Below are 10,921 nucleotides of genomic sequence, written 5' to 3'. Positions count from 1 at the left end.
CAGATGAGGAAGGGAGGAGCCTGCCAGCCAGGCTGTGGGTGAGCTGCGTGCTCTGACCAAGGCTGGTTCTCTGCCCAGGGCTGGGATTGGGACTTGCCTCACCTGGAGGATGTGGAGGAGCAGCAGGGCTGGGGTGCGAGAAAGCAGAGCAAGGAAGGGGAAGGTGAGAGAGGGAGCAAGTCAAGGCCCGACGGGTGGGCAGCAGAGGAGACATGTAACCGCCATTCCCTGGTGCCTCCCCGCACTCACCAGCCAGTGCAGCTCCCAGCATGCAGCCCCCCTCCCCGCACTCCCTTTCCCCGTCTGTAAATGGGGTGGGGCCAAGAGCTGGCATCCACCAGGGGCTGTGCTGATGGGGCAGCAGGAGGAGCAGCTAGTCCGGCACGATGCAGCTTCCCCCCGCCAACAGCCTTGCACTCCCCAACCCCATCATAAGCCCCTGCCCCCCCCCCCCCCCCCCCGGCTGGCAGATGGGCACCTGGCAAGTAGAGATCTGGCCAGCAGCGGGGCCTACCAGTGCTGGATGTGGGGAGACAGAATATACGGGACAATTTGCCCATTTTTAAGAAGAAGTTGGGGCGCCTGCAGGAGGGCTTCAAGATCGGACGGTCCCTTTACAAGCAAGATTCTGGTCACCCTAGTCCAATGGTGTTTCAGGTTTTCAGTGAAAACAGCCAGTTTGCTGAGGCCGTTTTCCAACGAGAAGGCATCAGTGGACATTTTTCAACTTGCACATCTGTGGCTGAGCTCCCCCGGTCATGATGGGATCTGGGCAAGTGAAGCAGAGCCCAGGGCCACGTCCCCACTCAGCTCGCCAACTAGCTTTGTGATGCCATTGTAGGATGATGCATTGCAGCCGTTCCACTGTGGTGTGGGCCAGGAGTGACAGGATTTGCCCTATTGTTATCAGTCGCGCTATTGAGCATCCTCGTAACTCATTGGCTACTAGATCAATACTTGGGCCCACTCCATAGCAAGGGTCTGCTTAAGTAGGTTAGAAAGGCTTCATAAATGTCATAGATTTTTTTAAAATAGCTAATCGGTTGTTATAGAGCCAGCTCGTACCCATAACTTATAACCAGTTGTAACACTGTCTCCTGGTGCGACCTGGATCAAGTGGTGAATTGGTCTGCAAAAAAAAAAAAATCAATAAAGACAAGGGCAAAGTGCTGTGCCTAGGAAAGGGTGGGGAGAGAGGAAATCAAAGGCAGAACTGCACAATGGAGCATCATAGCTAGCAAGGCAGTAGCACTGCTGAGAAAGATCTGGGGGTAAGGGTGGATCACAATTTGAAGAAGAGCCCTCAATGTGAGGCAGTTGCAAAGAAGCTAATGCCAGTCTGTGGAATCTGATATAAGATGCAGGAGGTACTGGTCCTGCTTTAGTCTGCCCTGGTGGACTATGTCCAGTTGTGGTTCCGTACAGTACGATGGATGTATACGAACTGCAGAGAGTCCCGAGGACAGCCACCCAAGTGAGCAGAGATTTAGAAATCTAGCTCGATGAGGAAAGATTGAAAGAATTGGGTGTCTGTAGTCTTCAGAAAAGAAGACGGTGATGGTCTACAAATACGTTAGGGGCTGTTATATGGGGGAGGACAATCAGTTGTTCTCTGTGTCCACTGAAGTTAGGATAAGAAGGAATGGGCTTAGTCTGCATCAAGGGAGATTTAGGTTTGATATTAGGAACAACGGGGCAGTTAAACTCTGGCGCGAGCTTTCAAGGGAGGCAGTGGGATCCCTGTCATTGGAGGTTTTGAAGAATAGGTTAAACAAAGCGTCTATCGGAGTTTGGCTCGGTCTTGCCTCATTGCAGGGGGCTGACTTAGATGACATGCCAAGGTCCCTGCTAGCCCACCGCGTCTGTATTCTTACAGCCACCTATAAACAAGTCATGTCTGTAATGTGCTTCTATCATTTATCATTGATTTATTAATGAATCCTCAATATTAATACAATTCTGGAATCAGATGCACTTTGCTTTTCAACCTCCGTTGTTTTATTATTGGGCCCTCATTTAGTTTGTCTCATTTCTGTCGCATCGGGTAGGTGCTCAGCTAAATGCCCCTCTAGCCATGCTTGTTACGTCTCCCCGAGGGCACTGCCTTCTCCTGCCGCTATCCCTGCAAGAACTCCACCCATCTGAGCAGGGATTTGGAGAAGGTAGGGATTTGGGAATGGAGTGTCCTAGTGCAGCAGGGAATCCTTGCAGACTGTGGAAACTCCTTTTGATGGGAATTCTGGGGCATTCGCTGGCAGAGGAAGCCCTCACAGCCTTGGGGACGAGCTACAGAGGGTCCCCAGCCCAGTGCAAAGGAGACTTCTTGTCCATGTGGATGACCGAGACCACTTGTGGGTGCTCAGGGATCTTTACAGGTCTTGGGATATCCATTGGGCAAGCTGACAAATTACCCAGCTGTTCTAAAGAGGTGGGTGGCAGTGATCTTCATGATGAAACTTTGTGGTGAAATTGCCTCGCTCCCTAGATAGTCTTCCTTCCCACAGGACAAATTGACCCGGCCCCTGTTTATTTGCACCTGGTGATTTTCTTGCTGAACAACGGTGGCTTATATTGCTCTTATTGAGAGTAAGAGGTTATTTAGAACAAAACAGTTACAGCATCAATATCCTCTGTTCATTAACAGCACCTCCCGCCATTTCCGAGCAAAATTTCTGGCCAATAGCTCTCTGCAGTCCCTTTCATTCAAGTCCTTTCACGTGCTCCCAACACCGCCTAGTTAAAACCCAATACCTCTGTGCCTCTGCCTTTGAACATCTCCCCCCACATACCTCTGGCAAATCAGATGGCATAAGGATCAGTTCACCTCCCAAGATGGCTCCCTTTTAGTTGCCATTTGGGGTTCATTTCCAACAGCTGCAGCCTCTGAGCGTGTTGATTTCTGAAGAAAAAGAGCAAGAAAACTGCCCCCAAACAACCACCAAAAATATTCACCCTTTCCCCAACCCTTCAGCCATTCTTATTCTACTCGACAGCAAGGTCATTCAAATCCTCCATGGTCACTGTGCTATGTTCTTTATGAGCCCACATAAACAATCCAGACGCTGCCCTCCCTTTCCATCCTGACGGTCTGTTACAATTGCCTGTTATCTTTTTCTATCATTTTTATTTTCCCCCTTGAGTTCTCCTTATTAGAGTTGCCAAGTCTGCTTAATCATTTCTTACTTTAGAGCTACTCCCTAATTCATACATTTCTATAACTCCGCATGCCCTGTTGGCTCTCTTCTTTTTCACAGTCCTTATTTTAGTGCAGAGAAAAGTGGCAGGATTCATTAGGATAAATCTGGTTATGTATCTAACAGTGCAGGGGGATGTATTTTCCATGCAGCGGTTTCCATTTAATAACTACAAATGCGAAAATTACAGCAACGAAGATCATAAACTCACTGTCACTCTTACATTCAAGATATGTTTAAAGGCATCCAATACATTGAACACAAGTTCTTTTACATCCTAAAAGAAACATTAAACCAGAACATGAGCCCTTTACCCGCAGTGAAAACCAAACAGTCCCAATGAAGACTACAGGATTTGTTCATATGTGAGTAGCGACTCAAAGGTGGCAGAAGTGGGGGCCTCATGCTCCAACTCAAACTCTTTCAAATAGACCACAGCATTTACAACTGTATTCACATGAAGTAGTAGGGCATGTCTATATTAGGAAATTATTTCAAAAAAAACTTATTTCAAAATAATAACTCCCAAAAAACTATTTTGAAATAGCATGTCCTCCATACAGGGAAGCCTCGAAATTAGACCATGGCAGGCTCCCTTAATGTAGATGCGCGACCTCAACTTAAAGCCCCAGGAAACTCTGGGGCATAATTACTTTGAATGACGCTGGGGAGTAGTTATTTCGAAATAGCCAGTCTACTGCTATTTCGAAATAAGCGTTATTCCTCGTGGAAAGCAGGAGTACAGATTTCAGAATATCCAGCCCGTTATTAGTGTAGTACAGATGTGCTGCTTGTTATTTTGAAATAAGGGGGGTGTAGCTGGGTCTCCCAGGCAGAAGGGTTCCCAGGTGATTAGGTCCTGGGGTTAGCTGGGGGTCCAGGGTGTAGGACTTCCAGCCACTTAGCAAAGTCTGCTCCTTTACGGTGTGTCTAGACTACAGGGATTTTTTTTAAAAAAGTGGACTTTCTTCAAAAAATCTTTACCTGCATCTAGACTGCTGCTGTGTTCTGTCGACAGTAAATCGAAAGAACACGGCGGTTTTGTTGACTGCGGAAAACCTCATTTTATGAGGAATAATGCCTTTTTTCAAAAGTGCTTTTTTGAAAAAAGGCTCTATGTAATGCAAACTGCTTTTTCGAAAGAGAGCATCCAGGCATGCTTTTTCAAGAGTACTGGTTGTAGTCTAGACCAGGGGTTCCCAACCTTTTTTGGTCCCCGTACCCCCTTGGCTTTTAATAAACCTTCCCATACCCCCTATTCAATAGGAAAAGAAATACATTCTAGGCTCTAGAATCCACAACTTTTTTCCACTAACACTACTGCTTTTGGAATATTTCAATTAGGATAATTAGTTATTTACCAAATATTCCCCATATCCCCTTGACAAGCTTCTCGTACCCCTGGGGTACACATACCCCAGGTTGGGAACCCCTGGTCTAGATGCTCTTTTTCAAAAGAGGCTTGCAGTCTAGACTTAGCCTCAGTTTGGGGCGTGGCCCCAAGAGTCCAATTTCCCCATCATTGGGGGGCAGGGCTCCCTCTGGTTCTCCCCCTTTGCACCTGGAGGTTGGAGGACAAGGCGGTTGGAGGCTTATGTCCTCCTGTGGTCAACTCAGCCGACAGCTATGGCTCAGGTCCTGCAGACAGCAAAACCAGCTCCTGCCTCTTCACTGGTCAGCCCTGAACTGAGCCAGGTTCCCTCCTTTTATTCTCCCTCAAGGCCTGGCATTGGCTGCAGGTAAAATGGGGCGGGGCTAATTGGGCAAAAAGGCCTTGTTTAGCTCCTGCACTGCCAGGCCTCCCTCTCACAGGGTTATTTTGAAATAACTCCCTAGTGTAGACAGGGCATACTTCCCACTGCAAGAATCCCCACTGAGGGCTACTCACAGAGCACATTACTTCTCAGGGTGAGTAGGCCATCAAAATCCAACCCTTAAAACATATATTGAATACATTTGCATTATTTTTCCTTTTTAAAAAAGTGATATCAAGGTAGACTAGGAAGCCCTGCGTACTCTAACTCTTTGTGAACTAGAAGAATGTAAATTAATCATTCCAGGCTAATTATTAAGATTCATCGCTAATTTCCATTATAGAAGAATCAGACCCTATTATCTTCAGAGATGAAAAGGAAGTTTAAATTGTTTTAAAGTGAAACCCGTTTTTCATTTATAGTCTTTTCCTTCTGCACTCATTAAGAATCCATCATTTAAGGCACAGGGATGATTAATGGCTGGCCACTCCGCATAGTACTTGTAAGTCACAGCGGGTGAAGTTCAAAAGGCTCAGTTCACTTTGGAGCAGCAGCGCTAAATTAAAATGCTTCTGCAAATCTTATGACTCATCCGAACTTTTGGAGCCTTGGCACAAGGCAGAGTCTAAAACGAACTGCTTGATTATCGGGGGTGGGGGAGAGAGAGTCTGAAGAAGCTACGAGAAGGAGAATGGGGGCTCTGGCTGAAGAGCTAAGTGAAGCATCGAGCCAGGGAGCCCAGCAAAGGGCAGTTGCACTGTCAGAGGCGCAGACCAAGAAGGTACTATGATGCAGTCTCAGGGAGAACCTGCTGTTGGTCCCCAAGCCTAATGGGAACACTTTGTCCTCTGCATGGTGCAGGGCACAGTACGTGGGGAACAGATCAGAGCAGTACTCCCCACAAACATGCAAGGCAGCATGGAAAAGCCACCTGGCATTGCCTTAATGCCACAGAAAAGGGACAGTGCACGGGGATCTAGCCCTGCAACCAGCGGGGCAGGTGGTAGAACCGGATGCAGCACACCAGTTGGAATCAGGGATGCTCAGAAGAGTCCTCGTGGCCTCTCTCAATGCTTCCTGTGCTTCTGAAGGCAGAACAGCATCCTGCAGAGGTGCTGTGTCCCGGCGATGCAATACACACCCACGAACCTCGCTGTTCAACAGCAGGCCTCCATGCTGGGATTAGCAGGGCTCTCGGTGGCCCCAGGCCTACAAAAACTCAGGCATGTGCTTAACGTTGCAGGGCTGAATAATCCCATGGGAGTCAAAGGGCAGGATGCTCAGCACAGGTGAACCTGTTCACAGGCGCAGGGCCTAGAGTGATGATCATTAGCACCTGCTCCGCCAGGCAAAATCTTGCTGTCACACACCCAGCAGAACCCAATTTTCCTTTCCTGGGGGCTGGGGAATCTGCAGCACATTTGCTTTTGATGCAAAATGTCTTGCAGCTCCGTGAGCTGGGAGAGGGGGCAAGGAATCAGACTATATGTCTGTCTTGCAGCCAAGGGGGTCCTGGATGCATCAGAAATACAAGGAAAATGTGTCCTGATCAAGGTGGTCACAGCATACGTGGGAATACACAAAGATTACCTGGACTCCCTGCCACTGTCCTGTTAGCAAACCTTGGCTGTTTTCCTATCTTCCCTGCTCTCTACCCCACAGTAGAAACTTTCATCACTTCCCTCAATCTTACCCACCTCTCACTCCCCAGCATTCTTCCCAGCAAAGCCACATCTCCCAGAGTCATTGTCTTCAATTCCCAGACCATGAGAAACTCACTAATTCCATCTAAGGAATGAAGGAACGCTATCTGGGACCGCAAGCCACTGCTGAGTTAGCTTCCCCAATGCACCTGCTAAAGCTTAAACTCTTTTGTTTGCCAGGGTGCAGTGGTGACAAATAGCAGGAATGGGACTATTAATGTGTGCTAGACAGTTGCATGAATAGGGTGGTAATCAGTGTTCCCTCTAAGCTGAGCACTTGTGTGGCACCCAGGAGAGGTTCAAGTGCCGTCCAGCTGATCAGCAGAGCACCCACAGCGCCCTGAGATAGTAGCATGTGTTTCTACTGGTGGTGCACATAACAAAATTTATTCCACACATGGATGGAAATGCATAGAGAGAACACTGGTTGTAATGGTGGTGACTACTGATCGTATTTGGAAGATTGCTAGCCTCTGTTGGCTCTTGGCAAAATAGCTCCTGATCAGGACACATTTGACTCGTGAGCTAATTTAATTTTCTGGGAATTAAGAAATGAATGAATTTCCTGTGCAGTGCTAATCTAGCGAGCTCATTGGCATTTGGTATTCTGCCACTGGGTTGTTGTTGTAGTAGAGACTATTATCACAGCTATATACAAATAGGTGACTCACTCAACCTTAGAAACACAGAAAAGAAAAATGTCAGGGTAACGCATTGCATTAGCGCTGCCTTGAAAGTGCAGCGAGCTTGGATATTTGAAGACAACTTGATTAGCATCCCCAGGGAGTCTGCAAATAGCGGCTCAGTCTATCAGAGGCACTGATGAGGATGAGCCAAGTTGGAGTGTCACCTCACAGTCAGGAGTATCCTCTCCTAATTCAATGGGTAGAAGAGACTCATTCAAATGCTCAGCTCGTTACTGGTACATCTGTCGGGCTCCATGTTACTCACAGAACAAAATGCGAGCCTCAGTGGCCTAGTCACTTGGGCCTGATGGTGTCCTTCTGCACAGGATGGAGAAGGTCTCACTGTCCATGGTAAATGCACAGAGAGGGCAGGCTCCTGAACACAAGAGGCTGAGCAACCTTATTAAGCAAGGAGGCAATTGGTGCCATTTAGGCCCAGGAATTTGATTCTCTGAGGAGATAAAGGGCACCTAAGGCCACCAAGTTTCACGGGGTGCCTAGCTCAGACTGGCTGGCTTAGGAGCGGTGTGGAGCTGCCTCACTTCTGCAAGAGCCCAGAGAAGCCAGCTCCCAGTTGGAGGCTCCCAGAGGGCAGCAGGCGGGACTGCACAAACCAGTGGGCAGAGAGTGGTCAGCATCTAGCACAACAAGGCCCTCTTCATTCTGGGGCTGAGGCTGCCTGCTCCCAGCTAATGCCACAGGCTGGTGTGGCTAGGGGGCATGGACTTGCCCTTCCCCGGGGGGCTGAAACAATTGGCATAGTGGGGGCATTGAGAGCCATGGAACCAAACTGGAACCCCTGTGCCTACCAGAAGCGACTTGAAGCCAGGGGTTGCCGCAGTGCCCCCAGCACCCCTCACTCCAGCATCGGTGCTTACCCAACACCTTTGGGGCGCTGTGTGCGCTGAGGAGGCCGTGCCCTTATTCAGACAAGGTTAGGGGTGCAGTTGTGCCAGACACTGTAGCCTAGCATCCAGGGGCAGATGACCGTTTTGCGGGGCCCCGGGCAGCATAATTCCATGGGGCCCCCCCCTTTGCCACGGCGCATGCGCGGGGCTTTCTGAAGCGCAGGGCCCGGGACGGCCGCCCCGTTCGCCCTGCCCTATATCCGCCCCTGCTAGCATCTGTGTACACCACAGGGCAAAGCCTCAGAGGGGTGGGGGAAACCCGTCCCTCTGCCAAGAGAATCCCTGCAGCCTTGGAAGCAAGGCAGGATTTCCCTCCAGGTGGCAGCATGGGAATGGAGGGCGGGGGCAGCACTCGCCCCCCCATCTGGCACCCAGAGCAGAGAGCCCGAGAGAGCAGCCGGCTGCTTAAAACAGCAGGCTGTGATTGGCGCACAGGACTAAGGACCAGGTACAAACCTGTAAAGCGGGGCAGGCAACATACAGTCCATGGGCCATAATTTCCCTTGCCAAGCCTCTGGATCTGGCCCCTGTGGGCCGCCCCACCGGGACCCAGCGATGCACAGCAGCTAGTCGCTTCATAGTAGCCCCATGCTGGTTCTCCTCACTTTTTTGGGAAGAACGGCTCTTGTGTAAGAGGGGGGTATTGAGCAAAAAGGAGCTGGCTACACAGCTCCTTTTGCGCAAAAGCCTCTTGTGCAAAAATGGCCCCTAATTAATTATGCAAATAAAGTGTGGCAATATGCTAATCTGCACTTCATTTGCATAGGCTTTTGCTCGAGAGGTGCAGTGTAGACATAGCCTTTGTGTGCTGCCCCCCCCCCCCCCAGCAAAATCTCTCAGCTCCTATTGGCTGCAAACCACTTAGGTAAGTTCCTCCTGTCCAGAGCCTGCCTCTGGCACCCCAGCTCCTGCCTCCAGCGAGCTGCCTGCCCCAAGCTACCACTGTCTCCTGCCCCAGGTCATCACTCAAACCCCCTACACCCTTTCTCCCAGGCCACAACCCCCCACTTCACCCAAACGCCCTCTCAGACCCCATAGCATCTCCTGCACCCCAGTCCTCTACCACAAGCTCCCTTCTGTACACAACCTTTATCCCACGCCCCATCTTCTCCCCCTCCAGAGAAAACTGTGGCCCTTGCCATTTACCAAAAATCTAGGAGTGGTCCCCCACATCAAAAATGATTGCCCACCCCTGAACTAAGATTCGCACTCATTGCTCGCTTCATCTCACAGCTCTCAAAGCGAACCACCGAGCCCCAACAGCAGGCAGAATGGAGAGAACCTGTCCCAAAAGGGAAGCATATGCACAATCTATACAGCAATCTATGCAACTTATCTGCCTCCCTATTAATTCCATGCATATTGACAAATGGATTTGCACAATTTCCTTTGAGAAGACATGAATCTTCTCCTCTAAACACTAAGCACCATTTTAGAAAGTCTCCCACTGAGCGTAATTTTCCTATCAATGCATTAGCACGTAAAGATTGTGGCAGAGGAGAAATGGAAGAAGATATTAAAAAAGTGACTAAGAAAGAATCTAACGGGGATCAGTAGCTCTTCAGAGACACCCCAGGGTTAGGCTTTTTCACTTTGACATTCACTTTATAACCTTCTTCAAAAGATTGCCATCCACAGCCACACACTTATTTATAACTGCCCCATTAATCACTGTTAAACACGGCATGCAGCTCAAATCCTGGGTGCATAAAGTTCTGTCTCTGCTCTCACAGATGGCTGTTAACCAGCGGGAAGCAAGCTTTTAGTTAAACAAGTGATGCTCATAATATGTAACATGATGAAGTAGTAGTAGACACTCCATTTAAAGTCACATTTAACATTTTAATTAGCCTCACCTCAGGTGGCAAATGCTCATTTGCATTATTCATGGCAATGGTCTGATATAAAGAGAAATGATAGGAGGAAAAAACCCAGGGTTTGTTTCATAAAATACAAAGACAGCTGGTAGAGAAGCTGCAAATAATTTTCTTGCAGGCTATGTATGTTTTACCCCTTTTATTTAAAACATAACTTGAGGGAGTTTCTTGTTTCGACTCCACAGCAGAATAAACTCCACCCAGCTGCCCAAAACCTGGAACTAAGCTCTCTTGTATTTCGGGATTCCCACCACACCACCCTCCACCTCGTCCTTGAACCTTTCTGAGGAGATCTGGGCTCTCTGATGGCCTACACGTGGCTGCTGCTTTTCTGTTCAACTCTGTTCATTTTACACCTACTTCATCTTCCCAACGGCCCCTGCACACTTCCAGCACCTGCGACGTTGTGTTTGCCACACACATGGGGTGCTTTGGGGACTGTCTTCTTTGTTATCGGCCCAACATGTGGCCCTGAAGCTGGATTGGGGTTCCTAGATCTGACAATCACACATTATAACTACCATGACGATTAGCGGCCCGCTGCGGATGGGTTCTAATTCCACAGTGGCTGGGAGAAACCAATTGTTCTTTTTACAGGTGTGGTAGAGCTGCCAGGCTAAGGGAGAAACCTGGACACTTTTACCTCAATGGACGTTTTGTGCTGGACTTCAACAGGATAAGGATTTCACTTCAGTTCCTTTACCTCAAACAGTCCCAGGTTCGATTCCATAAATGATCCAAAGACCTGGGTTTAATCCCCAAAAGTGACACCCCCGCACTCACATCTAGGGATCACGGG

The 10,921-nt window shown here is 48.9% G+C and overlaps 1 long non-coding RNA gene across 1 annotated transcript; it reads right to left on the bottom strand.

The window, feature by feature from the left end:
- Positions 1-476: 476 nt before the first annotated feature.
- Positions 477-5,788, bottom strand: LOC142830841 (uncharacterized). The gene is made up of 3 exons (XR_012906362.1): positions 4,756-5,788; positions 2,790-2,899; positions 477-1,129 (listed from the first exon to the last, which is right to left on the bottom strand). It is a non-coding gene; the product is annotated as an uncharacterized LOC142830841 (long non-coding RNA).
- Positions 5,789-10,921: the final 5,133 nt, after the last annotated feature.

The sequence above is a fragment of the Pelodiscus sinensis genome, chromosome 10 (genome assembly GCF_049634645.1).
Source record: "Pelodiscus sinensis isolate JC-2024 chromosome 10, ASM4963464v1, whole genome shotgun sequence".
In the NCBI taxonomy this organism is placed as follows: Eukaryota; Metazoa; Chordata; order Testudines; family Trionychidae; genus Pelodiscus; species Pelodiscus sinensis.
This window is presented reverse-complemented; position numbering and strand designations above follow the sequence as displayed.